Source organism: Rhincodon typus, chromosome 2, assembly GCF_021869965.1.
Source record: "Rhincodon typus isolate 14 chromosome 2, sRhiTyp1.1, whole genome shotgun sequence".
Classification (NCBI taxonomy): Eukaryota; Metazoa; Chordata; class Chondrichthyes; order Orectolobiformes; family Rhincodontidae; genus Rhincodon; species Rhincodon typus.
Genome location: NC_063333.1, coordinates 56,354,974 through 56,367,780, shown reverse-complemented (window position 1 = coordinate 56,367,780; position 12,807 = coordinate 56,354,974). Strand labels below are relative to the sequence as shown.

The following is a 12,807-nucleotide window of genomic DNA, read 5'->3' as shown; positions in this document are numbered from 1 at the left end:
CTGGGTCCATACTCAATTGAGTTTAGAAGGATGAGGTGCATCTGATGGAAACTTCTAGAATACTGAGAGGCCTGGGTGGAGTGGATCTCGAGAAGCTGTTTCCACCAGTAGGAGAGACTTGGACCCAACTGCACAGCCTCAGAGTGAAAAGCCAATCTCTTAGAACCTTCTAGAGATGAGGAGGAATTTCTTCAGCCAGAGGTTGGTTAATCTGTGGAACTCATTTCCACAGAGGGCTGTGGAGGCCAAGTTATTCGGTCTATTTGAGACAAAGACAGGTGGGTACTTGATGGGTTGGGGGAGTAAGGGTTATGGGGAGAAGGCTGGTGAATAGGGTTGAGAAATAGATCAGATGGCAACAAATGGCGGAGCAGACTTTATGGTCTGTAAAGTCCAATTCTGCTCCTATATCTTATGGTTTTATGGAGGAATTGCAGGCACAGATTGCCATGTGGAAATATAATATTGTGCTACTCACAGAGACCTGGCTCATGGATGGGCATGGCTGGGTGTTGATTAGTCCTGGGTACAAGGTATTCAAAAATGATAGGAAAGGGAGGTGGCAGTATTGGTTAAGGAAAACATTGCAGTGTTGGAGGAAGAGGAATTCCAGAGGGTCCAAGGATAGAATCATATTGGCTAAAGCTAAGGATCAAAAAGTGTTCAATTAAATTGTTAAATCTAGTCTATACACCACCGACTCGTGGGAAGGAATGAAATTACAGAAAGCTGCCAACGTTACAGAGTAATTATAATGGGGGAGTATACCCAGATGCAGGCTAGAACCGCAGTAACATAAAGGATGGAAAGGGCAAACATTCTTCAATTATGTTTATGAAAATTTTCTGTAACAGTATGAGTCCAGTCTAACAAGAAAAGCTTACTATTGAAACTGGTTCTGGAAAGGAGGTAGGCAAAGTAGATCAAGTGTCAGTGGGAGATCACTCAGGAGACAGTGAGACAATGATCATTGTTTCATGAGGTTTATGATGATGAAAGAAAAAGACAATAGCAATCCTGCGTTAAAGTAATTAACTGAAGGAGAGTCAACATCAATAAGGCAAGAATATTACTGAGTCAGATGGACTGGAAAAAAAGGTTGCAGGGAAAAATTGTAGCTGAACTGTAGCTAAAAAGACTCACATCAGGTTTGAATTGTTAACTGTTTCTCTCTCTACACATAATACCAGGCCTGCTAAGTTTCTCCAGCACTTTGTTTTATTTTAGAATTCCAGCATCTGCAGTCTTTTGCCTTTATTTTTGTGTTTAATTTACTGCCATTCTCATTCAGGTATGCCCGACTAGAAGATGTTCTGCTCTTCTTTCTAATGGGATTTCAGGTTCAATCTTTCACCTGTCCGCCTTCATCGCTTTTGATTGGCTTCTAAGTGTTGAAACAAGTGCTTGCTGGAACACACTTTCGGAACCATATCTCCTTTCTCAGCGATTGTCTCCTGCATGGATTCCAACTGAAGTTCCATCCTAATGTTTCGAATCTAAGATGACTGCTATCTCTGAGACATGCAACACTCCTCGGACAGCTGCTCCCATCACATCCTGAGATCCACGCTCAGTTTCTTGCATCACCATATGCACACTCGAGACCTCTCTCTCTATTAGCACTGCCTCACACTATCTCAAAGCTATCCCGGTCCCTAGTTTCCTTTCATCTGTGGTCCCATCTGATGCCTTTGCCCTTCCTTTCAGATGTTAAGGAACGCAAGTCCCACAAATTCAACCATACCAATGTATGTCTGCATTCTTCTCCCTTCCCCTTCCCTCTAAATCCATTCCTTTGTCTAACCTCACCCCTTGACATGTATTGACTATACGCCCTGACTTTCCCCTCTGTGATGCTGAATGGTCCGTGCTCAGCAAAGGACTTTGATTTATCCATTTATGACCCCATTTCAGTGAACTTTAGGCACAACATAACATTGAGCTCTTCCTCTATTGCCTTCACCTCAGCGCCCGGTTCTTTAGACAGGCATTCCTCTCCCTGCCACATTGATTCTTTCACCAATCTTCAATAATTCCACCCTACCTGGAAAACTCCTCTGTCCTTTCACCTGTATTTGATCTCTTCGTTGAGAATTGCCGAAGTGACATCGGCCACCTTTGTTTGTCTGCTCCCCTCACTCACTCTAATCCACCTCTCTCTGAAATTTCTACAGTCCGTTCACTCAGGTCCAAACCTGATTTTGAAACCTGCTGATAAGGATGGTGTGCTTGTTGTCTGGCATGCCAATCTGTACCTTGCAGAGGCTGAACACCAACTCTCAGGTATGTTTTTCTAACTCCCCCTAGATCAAGACCATAACACTGAACATCAAGCTGTTATGTTCAGGACTGTCACTGACCTCAGCACCTCTGGAATTCTCCTCTCCACAACTCTCCACCTCATTGTCATCTAATCCTGGACAGGCCATATTCAACACCTTTCCAAAATCCACTCAGAAGAGTCATATCAGACTTGAAACATTTACATTGTTTCTTGCTCCACAGATGATACTAGACCTCCTGTATGTCTGTAGATTTTGATGTTCTGCCTTCAAAGAGGCCATGTTTGGGTATCATCAAGGTACATTTTCTCAACAGGGGAAAAGGAAGGGCAAAGAAATCTAGAGTGCCTTGAATGCAAAAGCAAATAGAAATTAAAATAAATTATTAAGCTGGAGAGGGTTCAGAAGAGATTTCTCAGGTATGGAAGGTTTGAGCTATAAAGAAAGGCTTAATAGGCTGGGACTGTTTTTCACTGGAGTGTAGGAGGTTGAGAGGTGACCTTATCGAAGTTTGGCATGGACTGAAGAGTCTGTTTCCATGCTGTGTGATTCTATGACTGCGTAAAGAAGGAAAAATGTGCATATGACAGGTGTCAGGTAGAAAATCCAATTAAAAACCAAAAGGAACCTGGTAGGTTCAGTGGGAAAGTAAAAAAGTATATTAGGGAAGCAAAGAAGAATTATGAGAAAAGACTGGCAGCCAACATGAAGGAAAATCCCAAAGTCCTCTATAGGCACATCTTTAATAACAGTGCAGTAAAAGGAGGAGTAGGACCAATTAAGGACCAAAGGGGGCTGAGTTGCTACATGAATACATTGCACCTGTCTTTACCAAGGGCTAGATGTTACCCAGGCCACTATGACATAGGGGGATGTTGTGTCACTAGAAGGGTTCAATATTGATAAGAGGGAAGTGATCACTAGGTTATTGTTACTCAGAGTTCACAAAGCACTGGGAACAGATGAGATGCATCCAGGATGTTGAAGGAGGTGGAAATTGTATGGGCATTGGCCATGATCTTTCAGCCTTGCTTAGACTCAGGAGAGGCACTAGGGGACTGGAGAATTGCAGACATTATGCCATTGTTCAAAATGGTTATAAGAATACAGCCAGCGATTTCAGTCCAGTCTGTTTCACTAATTTCAGTGATGGGGAGCTGCAAAAAACAAGTATTCTGGATACAATTAGTAGTGGGTTGTTTTGGAGGAGCCAGCATGGATTTCTAAGGGGAAAATAATGTTTTACTCACTTAGCTAACAATGTTGAAACCTTTCAAATTGTGTTATATGTAAATAGTACTCTTTCAGTTTTATCGTCTGGTCTTTTGTGTAATAAACTTCTGTTTTATTGTTAAAGTCAAATCTAGAAATAGCCGTTTTTAGTGAAAGACCACTATGTTAAATCAAAATAAAGGCAAAATATGATCTATTAAAGCAGATTCCATTCTGGGATATGACTTATGCAGTAGTAACACAGGTATCAATTGCAACTGTAGGTACTGGCTCTGACCAAAGTGTAATCTATCAACCTTAAGAATGTCTTCATCTTCATAGTCTAGTCAAAATACACAGCAAAATAAAATCTCATATATTCCTAACTCTATCAATTTATATTAGTCAAATACCACATAGAGTTTCATTTTTCATTCAGATATATGGCTTGACTTAACTGTTTTTTTTTTGAATTTCCAGTCTTGAGTCTTTTCCTCGATTATTCACAAAATAGAGCTGAAACTTTCTAAAGCGTCAATGTGTAGATCAAGAGGAATGTCTCGATCTTTATGCAGATTGGGTAATCTGCTAAATGTGCCAAACATAATCATTCTGGGCAAAAATGTAAAGTGCTGGAGAAATTCAGCATTCTGGCAGCATCAGAATGGTTCAGTTATGATGAAAGGTCACTGGACTTGAAAAGTTCACTCTGTTTCTCTTTCTCACAGATAATGCCAGACCTACTAAGTTTCTCTCACACTTTCTGATTTTGTTCTGATTTCCAGCATCCTGCAGTTCTTTGTTTTAACTATAATCATCCTGGTACCTGGCTCATATGTTACTTCAAAGTCAAATCCTTGAGGATTGTTCAAATCAAAGCAAAATTACGTGGGTGCTGGAAATCTGAAATTAAAAGGAAGTGCTGGAGAAACTCATCAGGTCTGGTAGCATTTGTGGAGAGAGAATCAAACAATATAGCCCAGTGTAGAGGAACGCAGCAGGCTAGGCAGCATCAGAGGAGCAGGAAAGTTGACGTTTCGAGTCCAAAACATCAACTTTCCTGCTCCGCTGATGCTGTCTGGCCTCCTGTGTTCCTTCAGCTCCACACTGTGTTGTCTCTGACTCCAGCACCTGCAGTTCTTGCGATCTCAATATAGCCCAGTATAACTCTTTGCAAAAATTCCTAGGAGATCAGTAACTGATTCTGTCCCACCACAGTGAATATGGTTTCAATCTTCTAAACTGCGACAACTTGAAGATCTGTGCATATTGGTAAACCTGTCACTGCTGGACAAGTTAGTATACATCAGAAAAAAATTTTGAGAAGCAAGGATGACCTTGTATGTTAGCATCAGAGTGTGATTCTGCTAATGCAGAAAATTGGTGATCCATTACATGCTGTGAGATGGTCTCCCTTAACTGTACCATAGAGTCCCACCTGCTGAGGTACATGTCCTTCATGGTGTGTAGCGGTATAATGTTGGCACTTATTCCTGTGTTAATTTTACCTTTTAATGTCTTTTCAGGACGTATGTTACTAATGGTCATAAAATGTTCTGAACACCTTATGCCATTGATATGGTGTGTGAGGTGAACAATATGGAAAGCTTATTTTCTGAAATTTGCCTTTGAGTCTGAACCTAATTTGTTTGCATTTGTGCACCTCCTTAAACTTTCCTTGCTGCCAGCATTGTAATATGGTACCATTTGTTTGAGTTTTGTTCTAAGGTCTAGCTTGACCTTTGGAACTCAAATTCCTGCACTTGTAATGCCTCATGCAGATATCAAAATTAGATGGCAGCGGGGCTATATATTGTTTATCCGTAAAGCAGAATTTCATTTGTTGTTTGAACAGGTACAACTCAGTAAGAGAGACACAGAATGTCTACTCCATGATGTTTCAGCTATCTGTTATTCAGCATCAAAAATGTTGGACTGTTCTTTTTAAGTTAGGGTAAACAAAAAAGACCCTTCACTTTGAGTTGGTAACAATTAAAAATGCTCTTTCTTTAAAAGCCGACTCTGCAGTTGGTGTTGTTCTTAGGAAGATTGTTACTTTTCTTTCACTTTCAGGAACAAAGCATTCTTGGTTTTTGCTGATATACTATGTCTCAACTCAAAAGTAGACTGCAACCATTTCTGTCATCTTTTAATTTAAGCAATCTTAGAAATTCCTTCCCTTTCTTTAAGGAACTTCAGTTTTAATTGTGTAGTTGCTGGAAATGGCAGCAGCAGCGGGATAACGGTAATGACAGTGGATATGTAATCCCACCCCCCCCCCCCCCCCCCCCGCCAGGCTAATGTCTTGGGGATTATAGGTTCAAAACAATGGCAGGAACAACAGACGATTTAATGGTAACTATGTTGATAGCGTTTTTTAAAAACTGATTCATTAATGTCCCCTTGTGACTCCAGACCTACAGCAATGTGGTTTTGACTCTTAACTGCTCAAGTAGGGACAAACTAATCAAAAAAGATTGTTTTCTCGGTTATGACTCACACCACCAACTTGACCCACTAGTGCACACACCAATCAAGGATGAAACTGAGATAGTAGGAACTGCAGATGCTGGAGAATCTGAGATAACAAGGTATAGAGCTGGATGAACACAGCAGGCCGAGCAGCATCAGAGGAGCAGGAAAGCTGATGTTTTGGGTCTACATGCCTAAACGTCAGCTTTCCTGCTCCAAGGATGAAACTGAGTTTGACTGCAGTTTGGGACGTAATCTACATGACTTTTTGCTGTGGGCTTGGGCCCAGCCCCTTGATCTTTCTGTAGCCTCAGGAGATGAAAGTGAGTTTGTTTTGTACTTGCATCCTGTGTGTTCATATCACGTTGTGTGTTAATCACAGGACTACACTTGGGGCAGACATGATTAGTTGGCATTTCTTGTGCTGTTTGATTTTTGTTTTGGAGATCTCCAGTTTAGACATCGTGGACGAAAACAATATTTCAGAAATATGTAAACAGTTAGAAACCAGGAGGGCACGAACTGATACAGATCCCGTACCCCAACAGAGAGGGGTCAGTTGTTTCTGTCTGAGACTCTGGAGGGCGCTGTCCTGCTCCGGGAGCCGGAGGAGCCGGCACTGACCGCGGAGACGGGGCCGGGGCCGGGGCCGGGGCCGGGGAGGTGGGCGAGGTAAGTGCCGCAAATGGCTGGCGTGGAGCCCAAACGGGCTCTCGGCAGCAACGGGTGTACCTGGGCCTTTGTGATCTTCGCCGAGGCTGCCCCTCGAGGTAACGGGGAAGGCGGCCTTTGGCGGAGCCCGGACCTAGATTAGGCCTTGGCCCCTGGGTCTGCTTCATCTTTTATCACTTTCCCCTGGAAATGGCGATTTCCGGCTGTAAATATCCTCCTTGTAACAGTCCCAAAGGAGTCACTCACATCAGAGTGCACTTTGCTCCAGCTTTACACTTGCCCTTCTGCGGAATTTTGCTCATGTTGGTTAGTTAAACACATGTCTGTTGCATTACTTTGCTGATGGGCAACATCTGTAAACTTTCTTAGGGGTGCATATCTGAATTGGTGTAAAATATTTCCATTTTGATCGACAGCAACTGCCGATTGCTGCATTGTTTAATCATTGATAAATTGATTTTGTTGTCACATTTGTTTCAAATTTTACAAAAAAAAATCACACAGGTAACCAATGCTGCCCTGCAACAACGTTCTTTCTGATTTTTTGGTTGTGCCAGTATCACTGGCTGCCATCCACACCACAGCTTTGGAAGAGTTATCCTCAAAAGGTTGTGGAAGTGGAATCTCTGAATGTTTTTAAAGCAGGGGTAGATGGGTTCTTGATACAAGGATAGATGGAAATGTCTGGTGATATGATGAGCTGTGATGTGATTCAGTGGTGGTGTGAGCTCAGGGAATTGAGTGGACTACTCCTGCTTGTAATCCATAAATTTGTTTTCCTCCCAAATTTATGAATTGATTAATAATGTGATAATTATCAGATTATCTTTGGTGTTGATAGATACTAGCTAGAACACCGGGAATAAACTCTTTTTGAAATAATGGGATCTTTTACTAAGATTTACTCATTTACCATGAGCCAACTAAGAAGGCAGTGGGGACCTGAGTTTAACTGCTTAAATAGACAGTGCAGTGCTCCATTAGTATTGTATTACAGTGTCAAACTTTTATGTTCCCTAGTTCTGAAGTGGAACTATAACCTGTAAACTTGTTATGCTGGGGCCTGTCTTAGTCTGGGCTCTGCTGAAGGCCAGCTTTTTTGTTACATCGAGGGGCCATGCCTGATGCATTTCCAGCCCAAGTGATTCACAAACTTTTTTGGATAAATTTTTGTTGATTTTGTTTTTGGTCCTGTTTCCCATCTATATGCTATTCCTGGTGACATCACCCAAAAGCTGTGTATTCATTTTCATGTGCATGTCAATGATACCTAGTTCTACCTCTTCATCCCTCTCTCGACTGCTTTACTGTTGCTAACGTTAACAGTCTAATTTATCTGATATCCAGTACTAAGTAAATTTTCTCCTCATAACTGTTGGAAGAACTGAAGCCAATGTTTAAAGTCCCTGCTGTAAACTCAGTCTCTTAGCTACTGACTCCATCCCTCTCTCTGGCCGAGATAAAACCAGGCTATTTGCAAACTTGGTGTTGTATCTGATCCAGTGACCAGCTATGAACCTCGTATTTGTGCCATCCCTAACACTGCCTGTTTTCATCTGTGTGACTTCAACCCAGTGTCAGCCAAACTTTGTTGCCTGTGTCTTAACAAGTCCTGTTCCACCTATCACCTTTATATTCGTTGACCTATATTGGCTTCTAGTCTTGATTTTTTTGTTGCTAAAGAACCCCTTTTCAAATAGATTTCTTAATCACCGATCAGCATCCAGATCCCCCACCCCCATCTAAATTCTAATACTATATGATACTCATGACATCCAGATTAAATTGTAAGTCTGATTTAAGCCACATGAATCCCCCACTATCAACATCCTGGGGTTACCATGACCAGAAACTGAACAAATTAAACTCCATCTGCCACTCCTTGGCCCATTGGATCAAGGTCCTGTTGTACTCTGAGGTAACCTTCTTCGTTGTCCACTACACCACCAATTTTAGTGTCATCTGCAAACTTATGAACCATTCGTCCTAAATTCATATGTTCAAAGCTTTTGCACAATTTAGAAATGATGCAGATTACTAGTGGTTGCCTCAAAATATTTCAAAATAATTAACAAAAATAAATGTTGGACTTGTCTTGTTGTACATAAATCATACAAACGTTAATTTAGATTTTTTGGTTATATTATTTTTGTCTATAAGCTCATACCGCATAACACAGAATTGTTACAGTGCTGAAAAAGGCTATTTGGACCATCGTGTCTGCACTCACTAACTTTAACTTAGTGCTAATCTCCTACCTTTTTCTTGTACCCTGCATGTTGCCTCTTTTTAAATAATCATCATCGAATGCCCACTTGAATGTCTTGATCGAACCTTCCTCCGTCACTCGAAGATACCAAGAACTGCAGATGCTGATGTCAGAGTCAACATGGTGTAGAGCTGGAGGAACACTGCAGGTCAGGCAGCATCAGAGGAATAGGCTTCTTCTGCATCCTCTGTACTTTACTTCAGTTCTGAAGAATGGTCCCAACCCGAAACATCGACTTTCCTACTCCACTGATGCTGCCTGGCCTGCCGTGCTCCTCCAGCTCCAAACTTTCTTGACTTCCTCTGTCACTTCTAGGTGCATGAAAAAAATTATCTAAATGCAATCCTCTTGCTACCAGGCTATTGAGTACATAAAGGGAGGGACTGATCTGCAAGGGAATTATAAATAGAAGACAACATGACAGGAGAGGTAGGCGTTTAGTCCCTCAAATTTGATCCACAGTTAACTTAAGGACCATGTCTGAAGCATACTAACTCCACTTTGTTGCCCTATCTTTGTATTCTTGAGATCTTATGTCAGACTTGAATATACTCTTAAATTGAGAATCTACAACTTCCTTGGATAAAGAAATCCAAAGATTCACAACTGTTGGAGGGTGAATGTTCTCCTCGTCATTCCAGGTGTCATGCCTGATATATGACGTCTACAGAACTTCAGTTAAGAAATGTTATATTGCACTTGAAACACTTAACTCCATTTCTAACTCCACAGATGCTGCTAGACCTGCTGCGTTTCTTTTGCACTTTGTTTTTCAGATCTTCAGCATCTCCTGTACTTTGGGTTTGGGTAATACCATAACAATAAAAGTATTTAAATACAGCAAGTATTCCATTATCCTTGTATTGTAACATTGTTGCAATGAAGCTAACTACTATTTGTCTTCCTAATCACTTACTTTATTTGCATGTAAACTGTCTTTTATTCACATGCAAGATGCCTATATCCTTCTGAGCTAACATTTATGAGTCTCCTGCTTTTGATTAGTGGTTCTGGTTTTCAATTCCTCATTCGCAACAGCAGAAACGATATGCACTGCTTCAAATTGTTGTTTTAAGGATGTGCCACACTATGGTATTTGAAATAATATTAGTGATCTCCTCGTCATTAAGGAGTAATTTATTTCTTTTGAACATGGTAGCATTTGGAAATTCTGTGAATGAAAATATTTCACTTGAGTTTATTTAAAATTTTAATTTGATTAAATTGTGGAAGGGCCAGTAATTGTGTTGGATATTTTCTTACTGTATTAATGCTGATTCTATTCAGGATTGCAGCCTGAGGTTTGACTTGTAGTAAGTACTCATTGAGCTGTTTAGTTCAATGATGCAGTACTAATTGATCATGTTCACTAAACCTCTGTGACAGTTCCAGCCTGTGATTTTTAAGTGATATGGTTCATTTTATAGTAAGTGTTGCCTTGTTACCAAGGTCATGAGAGACATTTTGAACCTCAGAATATTTAACACCCATGTTGAACAAGTCTGATACAGCATGTTTAGAAGCAGTTTTAGATCCAAGCATACCCACTTGTTTGGAATCGGATAACCTATTTACTATTTGAAAGCAGAATTTCCACCCTGTACCAGATTAACTGCTCTGTCGAGCCCCCTTTGTGAAACTACCATTCATTGAGGGACGTGGGTTTTAGATGCTATAGAAAGCATAGAAAAAGAGGCTAGAAAGTGGGGAGAGGGGTGGAATTTTTTGATTGAGGTATACGTTACTGCTGTAACTGGGGAAGATATTTCTGAAAAGTCAACCAGTGAAAATATATGGGTGGAAATTACAAATAAGAAAAGATCACTTTGATGGGATTAGACTATAGCCCCCCCAATAGTAAGAGGGAAATTAAGAAACAAATATGTAGGGCGGTCTCAGATATATGTATGCACAAAATCGTTGTAATAACAGGGATTTTAATTTTCCAAACATTGACTGGGTTTACCATAGTGTTAAAGGTTTGGATGATGAAGAATTTGTCAAATGTGTTCAAGAAAATTTTCTTTATCAATATGTGGATGCTCCTACCAGAGAAGGAGCAAAACTAGACCCTCATTTGGGCAAAAAGACAGTTCAGGTGACTGAAGCAAAAGTGGGGGATCAATTTGGGTCTAGCAATCATAATTCTATTAGTTTCAAAATGGTATGGAAGAGGGTAAGCCTTCCATAAAAGTTAAAGTTTTTAACTGAGGTAAGGCAAATTTTAATGGTATGAGACAAGAACTTTCAAAAGTTGACAGCGGTAGACTGTTTGCAGGTAAAAGGACATCTGACAAGTGGGAGGTATTCAAGAGTGTGATGGCGAGAGTTCAGAGGCATCATGTTTCTATTAGAGTGAAAGGTAAGGCTGGTAAGATTAAGGAACAACGAATGAATAAAGATATTGTGGTTCTAGTCAAGAATAAAAGAGAATCTTATTTTTGATACAGATAACTTGGTTCAATTGAATCTCTTAATCAGTATAAAGAGTGTAGGGACAATCTTGAGAAAGAAATAAGGGAGGCAAAGAAGGGATATGAGATAGCATTGAGTGATAAGGTTAAGGTTAATCTAAAGAAATTCTACAAATACATTAAAAGCAAGAGGGTAACTAGAGAGAAGGTACGGCCTCTTAAAGATCAAGGAGGTCATCTTTGTGTTGAATCCCAGGAGACGGGCGGGACACTTAAATGAATATTTCGCATCAGTTTTTACTGTAGAGAAAGAAATGGAGTCTAGAGAATGCAGAGAAATAAACTTATAAATATAAAGGTGGATAAATCTCCGGGACCTGATCTAATGTATCCCAGAATGTTGTGGGAGGTACGGGACGAAATTGTGAGACCCCTTGCCGAAATATTTGCGTCATCCATAACTATGCATGAGGTGGCTGATGACTGGAGGGTGGCTAATGTTGTATCTTTGTTTAAGAAAGGTTGGTAAGGAGAAACTGGGGAAATATAGACCTGAGAGTCTGACTTCGGTTGTGGGTAAATTGTTGGAGGTGACTATAAAAAGGAGGATTTATGGACATTTCGAGGCAAAATATGATTAGGGCTCGTCGGCATGGTTTTGTGCAAGGAAAATCACATCTCACAAACTTGATTGAGTTTTTTGAGAAAGTTACCAAAAAGATTGATGATGGCAGAGCAATAGACATTGGTTATTTGGATTTTAATAAAGTCTTTGACAAGGTTCTGCATGGTAGACTAATTAGTAAAGTTAGGTCACATGGGATTCAGGGTGAGCTTGCCAATTGGATACATAATTAGCTCATCAGCAGGAGACAGACAGTAATGGTGGAGGGTCGCTTTTCGGACTGGAGGCCTGTGACCAGCGGTATTCCACACAGATCGGTTTTAGATCCTCTTTTGTTTGTCATTTATAAAAATGATTTGGATGAGAATATGGAAGGCATGGTTAAGTTTGCAGATGACACCAAAATTGGTGGCATAGCAGTTGGTAAAGTACGTTTTCTTAGATTATGAAGGGATCTTGATCAAATGGGTCAATGGCCTGAAAAGTGGCAGTTGGAGTTCAATCTGGATAAATGTGAGGTATTGCATTTTAGTACAACAAACAAGGGTAGGACTTACACAATTAATGGTAGGGCCTGGATGGTATTGTAGAACAGAGGGACCTAGGGGTGCAGGTACACAATTCTTTGAAGTTTGCGTTACATATAGACAGGGTGGTTAAAAAGGCATTTAGCACAGTTGCCTTCATTGCTCAGACCTTTGAGTACTTTCTTTTTCTTTATTCATTCATGGGATGAGGGCATCGCTGGCTAGGTTGCATTTATTACCCAGAGGGCAGTTCAGACATTGCTGTGGGACTGGAGTCACATGTAGACCAGACCAAGTAAAGATAGCAGTTTCCTTCCCTAAAGGACATTAGTGA

The 12,807-nt window shown here is 40.6% G+C and overlaps 1 protein-coding gene across 1 annotated transcript in view; it reads left to right on the top strand.

The window, feature by feature from the left end:
- Positions 1-6,414: 6,414 nt before the first annotated feature.
- Positions 6,415-12,807, top strand: part of tpk1 (thiamin pyrophosphokinase 1) — a 300,846-nt gene continuing 294,453 nt past the window's right edge. The window contains exon 1 of the mRNA XM_048608096.1: positions 6,415-6,638. The gene's annotated coding sequence lies outside the window, so the exon portion shown is untranslated. The remainder of the gene's footprint in view (positions 6,639-12,807) is intronic.